The 16,763-nt window shown below is 51.0% G+C and overlaps 1 protein-coding gene across 1 annotated transcript in view; it reads left to right on the forward strand.

Annotated features, from left to right (window-relative positions):
* CPLX1 (complexin 1) overlaps positions 1 to 16,763 on the forward strand; it is a 41,958-nt gene that overhangs the window by 18,119 nt on the left and 7,076 nt on the right. The window lies entirely within an intron of this gene.

The following is a 16,763-nucleotide window of genomic DNA, read 5'->3' on the forward strand; positions in this document are numbered from 1 at the left end:
TGCTTTTTCCCTGGCGGCTGGAGTGAGGTGCGTTCTGCTGCGTGTGCCTGGGCTTGCTGGGAAGGTGAGCATTTCAGGGAACTGATGGCGTGAGCCACCCCTTAGCTGCTGCTGGATCGAGGCCTTGTTACATCCAGTTCCTGGAGATGTGGTAACTGTGGTTTCAACATCTTCCAACTTATTCGTTGTTGTAGAGATGTCGTTATGTTTACAAGGGCCCAGGAGGAGGATTATTTTATTTTTATTTATTTGTTTATTTTTGAGGCAGAGTCTGGCTCTGTCGCCCAGGCTGGAGTGCAATGGCGCCATCTCGGCTCACTGCTACCTCCGCCTCTTGGGTTAAAGTGATTCTCCTGCCTCAGCCTCCCTAGTAGCTGGGACTACAGGTGCATGCCACCATACCCGGCTAATTTTTGCATTTTTTAGTAAAGACAGCGTTTCACCTTGTTAGCTAGGATGGTCTCGATCTCCCAACCTTGTGCTATGTCTGCCTCGGCCTCCCAGTGCTGGGATTACAGGTGTGAGCCGCCGCACCTGGCCTCTTATTTTTTATTTTCAAGCCAGGGTCTTGCTCTGTTGCCCAGGCTGGAGTGCAGTGGCATGATCTCAGCTCATTGCAACCTCCACCTCCCAGACTCAAGAGATACTCCCGCCTTAGCATCCCAGGTAGCTGAGACTACAGGTGCCGCCACCACACCTGGCTAATATTTTGTAACTTTTTTGTAGAGACAGGGCTGTGCCATGTTACCCAGGCTGGTCTCGCGCACATGGGCTCAAGCAATCCGGCCACCTCAGCCTCCCGAAGTGCTGGGATGCTTGGTGTGACCCCTGCACACAGCTGAGGATGCTTTATTCCTGGTTGTGCTGCACCTGCTCCGTGATTCTGAGCCAAAACATGGAGCCTTATTTCTGCCCTGGAAAACATATTGAGATTAATACAGCAAGAAAGACAAATGTCAGCAGAGGTGGCCTAACAGCTTTTTGGCAGGTGGGATTAGAAATCATTTAATTTATGCTTCTCTCTCCCTCCATGTTTTTTTTAGATGGAGTCTTACTCTGTAGCCCAGGCTGGAGAGCAGTGGTGCGATCTCAGTTCACTGCAGCCTCCTCCTGGGTCTCAGTTCAACTGTTCTCCTGCCTCAGCCTCCCAAGTAGCTGGGATTACAGGAACACTCCATACCCAGCTAATTTTTGTATTTTTAGTAGAGACAGGGTTTTGCCATGTTGGCCAGGCTGGTCCTGAACTCCTGACCTTGTGATCCACCCACCTCCGCCTCCCTAAGTGCTGGGGTCACAGGTGTGAGCCACTGTGCCTGGCCACTTCTCTTCTAAAAAACAATTTTAAGGCCGGCCAAGTTGGCACATGCCTGTAATTTCAATACTTTGGGAGGGCAAGGAGGGCGGATCACCTGAGGTCAGGAGTTTGAGACCAGTCTGACCAACATGGTGAAACCCCATCTCTAGTTAAAAAAAAAAAAAAAAAAAGTTTGGCCGAGCATAGTAACACCTGCTCATAATCTCAGCTACCTGGGAGGCTGAGGCAGAAGAATCTCTTGAACACGGGAGGTGGAGGTTGCACTCCAGCCTGGGCAACAAGGGTGATACTCTGTCTGAAGAAAAAAAAAAAATTTAAGTTCTGGGAGACACGTGCAGGATGTGCCAGTGTGTTACACAGGGAAACGTGTACCACGGTGGTTTGCTGCACCTGTCAACCTATCACCTAGCTATTAAGCCCCGCATGCATTACCTATTTTTCCTGGTGCTCTCTCTTCCCCCGCCCCACCACCCAACAGACCCTAGAGTGTGTTGTTCTCCCTGCGTCCATGCGTTCTTAGTGTTCAACTCACACTTATGAGCCACTCTGCCTATAACAGTTAGTTTGCTGAGGATAATGACTTCGAGCTCCATTCCTATCCCTGCAAAAACATGATCTCATTCTTTTTTGTGGCTGCATAGTATTCCATGGTGTATATGTACCACGTTTCCTTTATCCAGTCTATCGTTGATGGACATTTTGGTTGATTCCATGTCTTTACTGTTGTGAATAGTTTTGCAGTGAATATATGTGTGCAGGTATCTTTACTAATAGAATGAGTTCTATTCCTTTGGGTATATAGCTACAATGGGATTGGTGGGTCAAATGGAATTTCTGGTTCTAGGTCTCTGAGGAATCACCACATTGTCTTCCACGGTGGTCGAACTAATTTACACTCCCATCAACAGTATAAAAATATTCCTGTTTCTCTGCAACTTTGCCAGCATCTGTCGTTTCTTGACTTTTTAATGATCGCCCTTCTGACTGGTGTGAGATGGTATCTCATTGTGGTTTTGGTTTGCATCTCTCTAGTGATCAGTGATGTTGAGCTTTTTTGCATACATTTGTGACCACACGAATGTCTCCTTTTGAGAAGTGTCTGTTCATCTCCTTCACCCACTTTTTAATAGTGTTGCTTTTTTCTTGTAGATTTGTTTGGGTTCCTTGTAGATTGCTTTGTCGAATGGGTAGATTGAAAAGTGTTTCTCCCATTCTGTAGATTGGCTGTTCAAGCTGATGACAGTTTCTTTTGCTGTGCAGAAGCTCTTTAATTGAATTAGATCTCACTTGTCAATTTTTGCTTTATTCGCAATTGCTTTTGATGTTTTCATCATGAAATCCTTGCCCATGCCTATGTCCCAAATGGTATTGCCTAGGTTTTCTTCTAGGTTTTTTATACTTCTGGGTTTTACATTTAAGTCTTTAATCCACCTTGAGTTAATTTTTGTATAAGTTGTAAGGCAGGAATATAGTTTCCATTTTCTTCATATGGCTAGCCAGTTCTCCTAGCACCATTTATTAAATGGAGAATCCTTTTCCCATTGCTTGCTTTTGTCAGTTTTGTTGAAAATCAGATGGTTGTAAGTGTGCAGTCTTATTTCTGAATTCTCTATTGTGTTCCATTGGTCTATGTGGCTGTTTTTGTACCAGTACCATGCTGTTTTGGTTACTGTAGTCTTGTAGTATAGTTTGAAGTAAGGTATATGCTTCTCTTTTTTGTGGTGAAGTATGTAGCATAAAATTTACCATTTAAATCATTTTAAGTACAAAATTCAGTAGCATTAAGTACATCACAATGTTGTGCAACTGACACCTCTATTTGCAGAATTTTCCATCGTTTCCAACTGAAACTGTCTACATTAAACACTCAGTCCCCACTCTCCCTTCCCCAGTCCCTGGCACCCACCGTTTTCCTTCCTGTCTCTATGAATTTGGCTACCCCAGGCACCTCATGTAAGTGGAACCTTATCTATGTATCCTTTTGTGTCTGGCTTATTTCACTTCGCAGCGTGTCCTGAAGTTTCATCCATGTTGAAGTTTGTGTTGGAACTTAATCTCTTTTTAAGGCTGCATACTATTCCATACTGTCTACACCACATTGCGCTTGTCCATTCATCTGCTGATGGACACCTGGGTTGTTTTTCCCTCTTGGTTATTGTGGTTAATGCTGCTGTGAACAGGGGTGTGGAGGTATCTGTGAGTCCCTACTTTCAGTTCTTATGGGTCTATACCCAGAAATGGAATCGCTGGATCATATGGCAATTCTATGTTTAATTTTTTGAGGAACTGCCAGACTGTTCCCATAGCAGCTGTGCTGTTTCTCATTCCCAACGACAAGGCACAGGGCTCCAGTTTTGTCAACACTTGAGATTTCCCGGTTTTGATAACAGCCGTCCGAGTGGGTGTGCGTTGGTTCTCACTGCGGTGCAGACTAACACTTGGCCCTCGTGAGGATTCCATGGGAGCTTGGAAAGAACACCTGTGATGTTTCCAGGGTTTAGGGTAACCTGCTCTGTAACCCTCCAATCCTCCTTCTGTCTTTAGATAATCATAAAGACATGGGCACACTCATAGATGATTGCTTTTCCTTTTCGCCTTCCAAAAATGAGCTCTGCAACACACTTGTCTGGCCGTGGCTCTCGGGCCGCAGCTCCCACAGCAGCCCCTGCCTCCTCCTCCTCCGGACTGCGGGAGCTTCCCTGCCATGGATGTGCTGTGGCCATATGGCCACATGCCCAAGATATCACCTCGTCTCCCGCCACATGCCAGGGCTGCCGCTGAGACAGACGGCGCGTGAGCGTCCCAGAGCTGCACCCACCCTAGCAGGACGCCGCCCGGGAGCGGACGCTGGGCGAACCCCGCACCTGCTCAGCAGTGTCGCACCGCGCTCCAAAACGGCCGCGGCCGCCCACCTTTCCCGTAGAATCGGAGCACGCACCTTCCCACACCTGCCAGCCTCCAATCTGATGCCCTCCAGAGCCGTCTCTGTGACTTCACGACATTTCCCGCACCCCCGCAAGGTGCATTTTCACTTATTTATGGCACTTGGATTGAGTCTTCTCTGACATCGATTCTACCATATGAACCTTAATTCTATCCAAAGTCCCGAAAAGAAAAAAGCGTTGGCGTTTAAGCTGGAGGTGCAATCCAGATTACATACAATTACACGACTGTTGGTGCAGCTGACATCATTAGGATACTCAGCCTGCCCACCAAGAATCTGGCATGTCTTCCCAAAACCGTACCATTTAAACAGGTAATGTTTTTCTGATATAGGTTCTGTAGATTTCCTTGTTAAACTTATTTCAAAGTAGGTTATATTTTCTTACTTATTGTATATTTTTCTCATTATTGTAAGTGGAACGCCATTCCTGCCCTTGTTTCTAGCTTGTTCTTGACAGTGTGGGGCAAAACTACAAATTCTGAGGTCTGGATTGTGCCTGGCCATGGTGCCACGTTCCATGATGAGTTCTGGTACGTTTTTACTGGAGTGTCCTGAGTTTCTTAGCTATAGGATCATGTCATCAGGAAGAGAGGTGGGAGGATGGAAAGAGACCCGGCTGTCTTTGGGAACAGGTTCCTGGCTGTGGGACTGTCATGGACTCTACCTTCATAAGCCTAGATGATGCAGCCTCTACACGCTGAGGCCAGATGGAGCCGTCACTGCCCTGGGGCTGCAGACCCACACAGCGGACCCACACAGTGGATCCACACAGCAGATCCACACAGCGGACCCACACAGCAGATCCACACAGCAGACCCACACAGCAGACGCACACCGCAGACCCACACCGCAGACCCACACAGCGGATCCACACAGCGGACCCACACCACAGAGCCACACAGCAGATCCACACAGCAGACGCACACCGCAGACCCACACAGCGGCCCACACCGCAGATCCACACAGGGGACCCACACAGCAGACGCACACCGCAGACCCACACAGCAGACCCACACCGCAGACCCACACAGGGGACCCACACAGCAGACGCACACCGCAGACCCACACAGCGGACCCACACCGCAGACCCACACTGCAGACCCACACCGCAGACCCACACAGCGGACCCACACAGCAGATCCACACAGTGGACCCACACAGCAGACGCACACCGCAGACCCTGCACTGAACACCACAGCAGAGCCCACACCGAGCACCACAGCAGACCCCGCACTGACCACCACAGCAGACCTCGCACCGAGCACCACAGCAGATCCCGCACTGACCACCACAGCAGACCCCGCACTGACCACCACAGCAGACCCTGCACCGAGCACCACAGCCGACCCCACACTGAGAACCACAGCAGACCCCCACTGAGCACCACAGCAGACCCCCCACTGAGCACCACAGCAGACCCCCCACTGAGCACCACAGCACCAGGGCAAGCCTGTACATCTACGTGCAGAACAGATCTGTGAGGCCAGGCACACCCGTAATTCCGACACTTTGGGAGGCCAAGTTGGGTGGGTCATTTGAGGTCAGGAGTTTGAGACTAGCTTACCAACATTGTGAAACCCCGTCTCTGCTAAAAATGCAAAAATTAGTCAGGCGTGGTGGCACATGCCTGCAATTCCAGGTACTTGCCCAGCTGAGGCATGGGAATCGCCTGAACCCAGGAGGTGGAGGTTGCAACGAGCCGAGATCCTGCCCTTGAGCCGCAGTCTGGGCACCAGGTCTCAAAAAGGAAAAGGCACCATGAGAACTCGGTGCTGCGCATCCAGGGCACTGCCGTCCATGCAGCCTGCTGTTGACCGAAATGGCCGTATGTGGCCCGTGGCTGTGTCTTATTTTCTCATGCACGTCACTGGAACCTCCAAAATAGTGTAGAATCGCAGCAGCGGCAGCTGTGTGTGTCACGCCTCTGTCTTATGCAGGCAGATTTACTGTTCACCACTGTCCGCTTTCTGCTTTTGTCTTCATTATCTCTTCCTGTCTTATTTGGAGTTATTTTGTTTTGTTTTTCTTTTAAATTTCTTAAGATGCTAGTGAAGTTCCTATATTTTCCGTTCTTTTTTAAAATGAAAGACTATGAATTTCTTCCCAAAAAGGTTTTAGTCGTGGACCCTAAGTTGGGACACCTGGTGTTTGTCTTTCGTGGCTTTCTAGAGGTTTTACAGTTTTCGTTTTTATTTACCCTTCAGTCAAAGGGTTACTTACGTCCACGCTTCTAATATTTGGACTTGAGTAGTTGTGGGTTTGGTCACGTTTTTAGTCTTTGTGACTTCGTTAGATTATGATCAGGGAAAATGGCCTCCAGTATCTCTAGCTTTTAATTTGTTAGGGCTTCGGGTCGATTTGATTGTGGCGCCATTTATTTTCAATAATCAAATCCAGTGAGTCTCACCATCACCGTGGTTCAGTCTGCCTGGCCCCGGGCAGCCTCTGTTTCTTTCTGTCACTATAGATCAGTTTGTAGGCAAATGTACATAAACGAAATTAGATAATTTGTATCTGGCCTTTTACGCTCAGCATAAAGACTTTGAGATTCTCATGCGTCATTGGGTGTATCCGCAGTTTGTTTGTTTGTGTTGCTAAGTGGTGCTCCCCGTGTGGACGTACCACAGTTTACTTGTCTATTCGCCTGTTGATGGACATTTGAGTTGCTTTCTGGTTTGGCTGTTACAACTGAAGCTACATGAACATTCTTGTTCCCGCCATTGTGTAAACTCAGGTGTTTGTTTCTCTTGGGTAGATACCCAGGAGTGGAATTTCTGGGTCATTTGGTGGGTGTGGTCAACTGTACAGGACAATATTAAACTGTCTGCAATGTGGTTGAAGCATTTACCTTCCCACATGTATGCATGAGTTCTTCCACCAGTTCCAGTTCTTCCAACCAGTGTTCCTCACCAACACTTAGCACAGTCAGTCTTTCTAATTCAGATATTTGAGCAGGAATGTAGTCATATCTCTGTGTGATTTAAGTCTGAATTCCGTTACGCCCAACATGTAATCAGCTTTATTTCTAATAGCCAAGTGTGTCTTTTCATGCAATCACACGTCAGGTAATGAAGGGGACAGGTTCTGAGGACTGTGTCGTTAGGTGACTTTCTCACTGTGTAAGCATCAAAGAGTGCACAGAGGCACACCCAGATGGAGCAACCCTGCACACCCAGGCTGTTGGGGTAGCCTGGTGCTCCCGGGCACAACCCAGCACAGCCCAAGACGGCCTGAATGCCACAGCAGTCGGAACACAGCGGTGAGTATTTGCGTACTGAGGCACACCCAAACATAGACGAGGTACCCTGTGGCTCTCATCTTACGATGGCTGTGACGTCATGTTGCATTACATGGTCCATGACTGGACTTACTTGCCGTCTGCCTCTCTTGTTTGGTGAAATGCCTTTTATCCACTTTAAAAATCAGGTTGTTTGTGTTCTTGTTATTGAGTTGTAAGAGTTTTTTGTGGTATTCTGGATATAAGACTTTTTTTTTTTTGAGACGGAGTCTTGCTCTGTTGCCCAGGCTGAAGTGCAGTGGCGTGATCTCGGCTCACCTAGGTTCAAACAATTCTCCTGCCTCAGCTGCCCAAGTAGCTGGAATTACAGGCACTCACCATGGCACATGGCTAATTTTTAAAAAATACATATTTTTAGGAGAGACGGGGTTTCATCATGTTCCCCAGGCTGGTCGCGAACTGCTGACCTCAAGTGATCTGCACGCCTCAGCCTCCCAAAGTGCTGAGATCACAGACGTCAGCCACCGAGCCCGACCATCAGACGTATGGTTTGCAAATATATTCTCTCAGCCTGTGACATACCTTTTCATTTTTTAAGACTGTGTCTTTCGAAGATGTTAAGAAAAGCTCAGTTTTTCCCTCCGCCCTTACACCACAAGGACAATCAATACAGAAGACATCTGTGACCAAGTGTGTGAGGTTTTCCCCACCCAGCAAGCACTCAGCCCTGCAGTGGACAGCAGAGGGTGTCCTCCAGTCCAGTCCAATTCTGCCGCCATCGACCTGGAGACAGCCCCAGAAAGCATAGGTCGAGGGCTCCCACAGGACTGCCCCCTCCATCCCACCAGTCGCAAGTCCAGGACCCTAGAAGGTCTGAAGACCAGCTTCAAGTTAGGGTTCACACAACCCCCTATGGGGTTTGTTTAGTTGCTACAGAAGCTCACGGAATTTAGGGAAACACATGCTCATGGTTTATTACAGAGGATTTTTTTTTTTTTTTTTTTTTTTTGAGATCTAGTCTCGCTCTGCCACCCAGGCTGGAGTGCAGTGTCACGTTCTCAGCTCACTGCCACCTCTGCCTCTCAGGTTCAAGCGATTCTCCTGCCTCAGACTTCTGAGTAGCTTGGATTACAGGTGCCCGCCACCATGCCAGGCTAATTTTTGTGTTTTGAGTAGAGATGGGGTTTCACCATGTTGCCCAGGCTAGTCTCAAACTCCTGACCTCAGGTGATCTGCCTGCCTCAGCCTCCCAAAGTGCTGGGATTTCAGGCGTAAGCCACCGCACCCGGCCTACAGAGGATATTTTCCAGGATACACATAGCCAGATGAAGGGTCCCAAGCACAGGAGCTTCCATCCTGTGGAGTTGGGATGCCGCCCTCTGGAACACGGATGAGTTGCTCCCCTTCCTATCTGCCTCCATGTGCCCAGCTCTCCCAAAGCTCCCCAAACCCAGCCTTTTGTGCCTCTTGTGGAGACTTCATTGGATAGGCATGACGGAAGCATGGATGTCCTTGTAGTTAGGCTGCGCACGGTGGCCCACGCCTGTAATCTCAGCACTTTGGGAGGTTGAGGCAGGTGGATCATGAGGTCAGGAGTTCAAGACCACCATGGCCAATATGGTGAAGCTCCGTCTCTACTAAAAATTACGAAAATTAGCTGGGCATGGTGGCGCACCCCTGTAGTCCCAGCTGTTCAGGAGGCTGAGGCAGGAGAATTGCTTGAACTAGGACCCAGGAGGCAAAGGTTGCAGTGAGCCAAGATTGTACCACTGCTCTCCGGCATGGGCTACAGAGCAACACTCTCTCCCAAAGAAAAAAAAGAAAGAAAAGAAAAGAGACAATAAATGCAGCCAATGAAATGGGTGTGACCTAACCCAACACGGCCTGTCCAGATTCTTCCTGGCCTCTCTCTGCAGCGTTCCCTCCTCCAGAGTGAAGGGCAGGGCCCCTCTGAAGTGGGGGTTTCTGACTCACCATCAGGAAGTCAGGGGAAGATTCAAGCCCTGCCCTGCGCAGGTGAACGGAGGCAGAAAGTCCGAGAGAGAGGTTCCGTTTCCTGATTCTAAAGAGCCCCAACATTATAACGAGGGCCATGAGAGTGTGAGCCAGGAGCACAGATGAAAACATGTCTATATCTCATATCACAGAAGAGCAAGAATGTTTACTGTAAATGAAGTTCAATTTATCAATTTTTCCTCTTTCTTTTCTTTTCTTTTTTTTGGGGGGCGGAATTTTGCTCTTGTTGCCCAGGCTGGAGTGCAATGGAATGATCTCGGCTCACCACAACCTTTGCCTCCCGAGTTCAAGCAATTCTCCTGCCTCAGCCTCCCGAGTAGCTGGGATTACAGGCACGCGCCACCATGCCCAGCTAATGTTTTGTATTTTTAGTAGAGACGGAGTTTCGCCATGTTGACCAGGATGGTCTCGATCTCTTGACCTTGTGATCCACCCGCCTCGGCCTCCCAAAGTGCTGGGATTATAGGCGTGAGCCACTGAGCCCGGCCCGAGGTGATAAATTTTTTCCAAAAAGTCAGCTTGCATTTTGCTTGGGATTGCACTGAATCTGCAGATCCGTCTGGGGAAAACCGATGTAACGGTATTGCATTCATGAACATGGTATATCTCTGTGTTCATTTAGGTCTTTAATTTCGCTCAGCAGTTCTGTAGTTTTTGGTGAAGTGGTCATACATATTAATTTAAAAATAAAGCCATAGGTTATTTCATGGCTTTGGCAGCATTGTCAGTGGAATTGTTTTTAAATTTCACTTTCCAATTGTTTGCTGCTAGTATATAAAAACCTATTTGTTTGCTGTTTACTAATCTTGTCACTTATGACCTTGCTCAATTCACTTATTGTTTCTAGTAGTATTTTTGTAGATTCCTTAGGATTTTCTACATAGATGCTTGTCATTACTTCTTCCTTACCAACCTCCATGCCTTTTGTTTTTCTTGCTGATACTGTGTTGGTGAGGTCCTTTGGCACGAGGCTGAGCAGGAGCAATGAGAGCGAGCGTCAGTTCACATCACTGAGCCTAAGGGGAAAGTGTTCTGTTTCTCTATCATCAACCATCACGTTGGCTGTGGGGTTTCTTAAGGTTTTATTTATGGCTGAGTACGTTACAAATACTGCTTGCCTTTTACAAATTGATTATCAAATATTTGCTGAGCACCTGCTGTGTGCCAGGCTCTGCTCTAGGTGCCAGGGTTGCAGCCCTGAGCTGGCTGGCATGCCTGCTCCTGTGGGGCTTTCTATTAGCAGAGACTGTCAATCACAAGCAAACACACAACAGACGGCCCCGTTTCAGGTAACCGCACAACTACAAAGAGCAATGCAGCTGCTGACAGGCCAGAGGGTGGTGAGGACTGTTTTGTTCTTTGCTTGCATGTAGCTGGGATTCATATTTAGATCTATAATCAACAAGAATGTGTCTGTGTATTGTTCAGGAGTCCAGTTTGTATGCTTTCCCATCAAATATCCTGCCCCATCTGGGGATACTGCATTCTTTCTCCAGGGTCCTGGGGCTCCACCTCTGTCTCTGGTCCCACATGTGGGTTCTGTGTCCAGGGGAGCCTGGGGATGAGCTCCCCACTCTGGGCCTGTTGTCTGTCTTCCTTGCCCTCACCATCATCACCCTGTCTTGGGATCTGGTGGACCTCACTCTCATCTTCTTCCTCAGGTGCCTGTCCTGGCAAATGGGCCTTTTGCAGGTCTATATACAACACTCAGCTTGTCAGATTTCACAGGATTTTCTTCTTAACTCTTGGGAGTTCACGGAGGATGGACATCTTTACATGCGGAGTTACCCAGCCCAGAAAAATAACAAGTGTCTTTCTTTACTTAGATATTATTTAATTTTTCATTCAATCCTTTTTTTTTTTTTTTTTTTTTTTTGAGATGGAGTCTCACTCTATCACCCAGGCTGGAGTGCAGTGGTGGGATCTTGGCTCACTGCAACCTCCACCTCCTGGGTTCAGGCGATTCTCTTGCCTCAGCCTCCTGAGTAGCTGGGATTACAGACACGCCCCACCATACCCAGCTAACTTTTTGTATTTTTAGTAAAGACAGGGTTTCACCATGTTGCCCAGGATGGTCTTGATCTCCTGACCTTGTGATCCACCTGCCTCAGCCTCCCAAAGTGCTTGGATTACAGGCATTAGCCACTGCACCCAGCCAATTTTTCATTCAATTCTATAATTTTCCACATAGTTTTGTTTCGAGTTAAAAAGTATTTTGCCCAGCCGGGTGCAGTAGCTCACACCTGTAATTCCAGCACTTTGGGAGGCTGAGTCGGGCAGATCAAGAGGTCAGGAGTTCAAGACCAGCCTGGCCAATATGGTGAAACCCCATCTCTACCAAAAATATGAAACTTAGCCCGGCGTGGTGATGCATGCCTGTACTCCCAGCTACTTGGGAGGCTGAGGCAGAAGAATCGCCTGAACTGGGGAGGCAGAGGTTGCAGTGAGCCAAAATCATGCCACTGCACTCCAGCCTGGTGACAGAATGAGACCTCATTTCAAAAAAAAAAAGAAGGTAATCTTTCCTTCTTAAAAATTAACTTACCAGGCCCAGTGGCTCAAGACTGTAATCCCAGCACTCTGGGAGGCCGAGGTGGATAGATCACCTGAAGTCAGGAGTTTGAGACCAGTCTGATTAATGTGGTGATACCCCATCTCTACTAAATACAAAATAATTAGCTTGGAATGGTGTTGCATGCCTGTAATCCCAGCTACTCGGGAAGCTGAGGCAGGAGAACTGCTTGAACCTGGGAGGCGGAGGTTGTGGTGAGCTGAGATCATGCCATTGCACTGCAGCCTGGGCAACAAGAGCGAAGTTCTGTCTCAAAAAAATAATAATAATAACTTTTGGCCAGGTTCGGTGCCTCACGCCTGTAATCCCAGCACTTTGGGAGGCTGAGATGTGTAGATCACCTGAAGTCAGGAGTTCGAGACCAGCCTGGCCAACATGGTGAAACCCCATCTCTACTAAAAATACAAAAATTAGCCAGGTGTGGTGGCAAGAGCCTGTAATCCCAGCTACTCGGGAGGCTGAGACAGGAGAATCATTTGAACCCAGGAGATGAAGGTTGCAGTAAATAGAAATCACACCACTGCACTCCAGCCTGGGTGACAGAATGAGACTTTGTCTCAAGAAAAAAAAAATTTTTTTTTTTTTGAGATGGAGTTTCGCTCTCATTACCCAGGCTGGAGTGCAATGGCGCGATCTCGGCTCACCGCAACCTCCGCCTCCTGGGTTCAGGCAATTCTCCTGCCTCAGCCTCCTGAGTAGCTGGGATTACAGGCACGCGCCACTGTGCCCAGCTAATTTTTTGCATTTTTAGTAGAGATGGGGTTTCACCATGTTGACCAGGATGGTCTCTATCTCTTGACCTCGTGATCCACCCGCCTCGGCCTCCCAAAGTGCTGGGATTACAGGCATGAGCCACTGTGCCTGGCCAAAAAAAAAAAAAAAACGGAATGGGATTTGATATCCTACAACAAAGAAAGATATCTGGAAAAGTGGTGACGAAGCCTGCAGTTGGGTGGCAGCTGACACCGTGTCTGCTGTCAGCTGTGATGAGCACTTGGTGGCGGCGGGGGCAGTGTCAGCGTCTAGGGAGGCCCAGGCACCGCACACAAGAGCCCTCTCATACGATCTCTGTGACTCTTCTGTAAATCTAAAATTAGTTCAGAATGAAGCTTTAAATATCAACTTTAATGGATGTAATTTAAATTATGTATAATGCACAGTAAATTGGGTGCAGCCACTGTCATTGCACTTACAATGTCAGGGAGTGCTGAGCAGGGTTTCACCCCAGGGGCAGCTGTACAGAAGCAGTTCCCCTAAAACCTGCCTGGGTGTCCTGGGAGCCTAGGGGCTGCTCCAGCAAAGGTCTGGGGAGTGGGTTCCCCATAAGAAGAGCTGTAGCTCCAAGGACCCCACCCACCTCGCATCTCTGCAGAGAAAACCTCTCAGCTTCCGCCCCTTCTGCTGCCACCAGGTGGGGTGGGCGGTTGGGTCTCAGCAGGGCCAGGGAGGCATCCGCGATCCGAACCCGCAGGAAGCGGCAGACTCCTGGGTGGGGCTGAGCTCCCCCTCCAGGGGGCTTTATCGGACTACACGGTTGTGGGAGAGTGCCAGCCCCGTCATCCCCAAGGGGTCGCTCCCAGTGGCCCCCCACCGCCTCCACCTCTCACGGGGAAGCCGAGGCTCAGAGAACCAGGGAGGGTGGGTTCGGCCGCTGTGTGGTGAGGCCAGTAGCGAACCCCAGCCCTAGCGGGACCCCGGGCTTCCGATCTGACCCGCCTGCAATCGGAGACTCGAGAGCGACGGCCTTGGGGGTCTCAGCCTTGGGGTGTCTCAGCCTCAGGGACCACGTGGGACAGTCCCACGCCGTAGCCGCCTCCTCTGGAAACCGGGGATGTCCCAGCACCACTCTCCTGGGGATGTGGGTGCACCTAGGACCCCGCGGACCGCAGCTCCTGCTTCCAGGGGCCAGCGGGATCTCGGGGTGTTGTGATCACTGGGGTCCAGAGGCCCGCAGGGTCTTGAGATCGGGAGGCGTAGGGGTCAGGGGGTGGCGGGGTCTCTGGGCGTCGGGGTCGAGGCCAGCCAGGTCGCAGCGGCAGCGCTCGGTTGCCCCCAGGCTGCGCTGGTCCCGCCGCTCAGGCATCTGTGCCAGGAGAGCAAATGGCACGTTGTGTTTCTCTGCCAGGAACAAGCTTCCCGCAGTTTCTGCTGCTGTCCTGGCTGCGCCCCATTCCCCGCTTTTGGAAGCGGTTCTGGAGGCGACTGCGCGCAGTGCCCAAGCAGAAAAGTGGGCGTGGGCAGCGTCTGTGGCTCTCCCCAGGCTCCAGCCAGGTCGCCCCAAGAGTGGGTCCCTCTGAGCTGAGGGGCTTTACAGCCTGGGGAGCTTGAATCCCGGGCTCCTCCCGCTTCTTAGAGGTGGGTCTTCCAGAGAGGCCTGTGGCGCCTGGACCAGCCAAGAGCTCAAGTGGGACCCCCACACTCTCAGAGGGAAGGGCCCCCCACAGGCACCTGGGGAGCAGAGCGCAGCACACCTGGTGCTTTAGACCCAGAGCCTATGTGATAAGCTGGAAGAGAGGGGAGGGACAGCCCACAGAGCTGGGGAGCCCTGCAGCCCGCACCCCAGCCAGGAACACCTTTCCCTCCCTGGGGACAGCAATGTGGGGAGAGGTCAGGCTCACCCACCTCCTTCCAGACACCAGTCCTTCCAGGAGGGAAAGGAGCTATGGGTCACTCACTTTAGGGTGAATTGGCTTTTCTCCTGGGGAGTAAGGTTTGCATAAAGGCAGTCAGGACTGTGGGGGCTGTCCTTGCCTCCCCCACACACCTGCCAGAGACAGCAGCGTGGGAGGCAGAGAGCTTCCGGTCCAACCACCAGGGACTGTTAGAAGAATCTATGAGCAACTCTACTCTGTGACCCAGTTTCCCTCCAGTCACTGGCCTAAAATCTGCTTTGCAAAATGCTGCAGATGGGTCTGAAAACTGACCACAAGGCTCCTAGCTTTTTGTTGAGTCCAGCTCTGTGCCATCAGCCCCATGGCCCGCATAGGCTGCCTGCCTGTCCCTACAGTGATGAGGCCACAAGATGGGCTTGTTCTCCCCACACCCCACTGCCTGTGATAGCTTTGGGCAGCCAGGTTATTGGGGGCAGGGAAACAGGTGCGGTGAGAGGCCTGCAGGATGCAGGCCTGGCCCGTCCGAGGGACGCCTTCAGCGCAGACCCCTCAACCAAAAAGCTGTTCTCCTCCCACCAACAGCCGGGGTCCTTTCACACGACAGCTCCTGCCACCCTGGATGGGAAGCTCCCTCCTGAGGGACTGGCAGAGGCAGCTACAGGCGAGGGCATCTCCTGCGGCATGGACCGTACAGCATGGACCTTCCCAGTATCAAAGTAGTAATGGGGTGGAGGCACCCGGAGCAACAGGGACTCAGAGCTGATGAATTCACAGACAGGGTGCGGGGAACATCTGGACCCAGGTGGAAAGTGACTGGGTGGTACTAGGCCAACCCACATTTCCACCTGATGATTTATACCTGAGGCATGCTCAGCTGGCTGGGGGCAGTCCTTAGGAGGTCTGGCATCCAGGGGCCACAGCCAGAGGCAAGACCTTCAAGGAGGGCAGAGACCCGTGCCCAAGCACTGAGCATTGAGCACCGAGGATCGCCTGCAGAGAGGCCTGGGGTGCTGTGGAGGAGAGCATTTTGTAGGAACAACCCGTGGCGGAGTCCCCTCACACACTAGGCTGGTCCCGGAGCACCCCTGCAATGCTGGGTGGGGTGACCTCCCTCAGTGACACCCATGTGCTGGGTGCAGCTGGCCTGCTCTGCTCCCTGGAGCTGCTCTCTGGGCCCTGCTGGATTCAGAGACTGTGATGATGCCGCTCTGTCCTGGGGGCTGAGTCACACAGCTGTTTAGGGAGGTGTTTGTGGGGCCTGTGAATCAAGAGCTCATGAGAAAAGTGGTGGCTGGCACTGCAGAGAAATTAGGGCCTGGGTGCCAGCAATGAGCAGTCGCTGTAGCCTCAGCAGGGCCCCTGCCCAACCCTGTGCCAGCGTCCACCCCGGGAGTCAGAACTGGTGACCTTGCCTCTGACAGCCAGCCCTGCCCCGAGACCCACCGCCTGCATAGACCCTGAACCACACCATCTCCAGGAGGCCAGGTCTCTGCTGGACACAGGACCAGAGAAGATGCTTCAGCCCCTAGGAACTCACACACCACTGCACACACAACCACAAGTCTGATCACACAACCACAGTCAACCAACACACACAGAACCACACAGCCAGGCATGCATATTACACAGACACAGAACCACATACAGACGTACAACCACGTGTGGTGCACGTCAGCATGAGCACGCACTCACACACAGGTGCACACACAGACGCAGCCACACTGCACCTCTCCCACCCCTCATGGAGGGCCTGTGTCCCTTGAGAAACAGAAAACAAAGCAGGAGACCCCAGCACACTGGATGGAGCTTCCGGGGCAGGAGGGTCAAGGGGCAGATGGAGATAGGGGACACCGCCTGATAAAGGTGGGGGGCGCCGCAGGAGGGGGGTGATGGAGGTGGGGAGAGTGGCTGGAGGGTGGGGTGGATGGAGGTGGGGGGCCTCGGCAGGAGGGTCAGGGGCAGATGGGGGGGTGCAGCAGGAGGGTCAGGGGTGGACGGAGGTGAGGGGTGCAACAGGAGGGGGTGATGGCGGTGGGGGTGTGGCTGGAGGGTGCGGGGAGTGGCTG

Source organism: Callithrix jacchus, chromosome 3, assembly GCF_049354715.1.
Source record: "Callithrix jacchus isolate 240 chromosome 3, calJac240_pri, whole genome shotgun sequence".
Taxonomy (NCBI): Eukaryota; Metazoa; Chordata; class Mammalia; order Primates; family Cebidae; genus Callithrix; species Callithrix jacchus.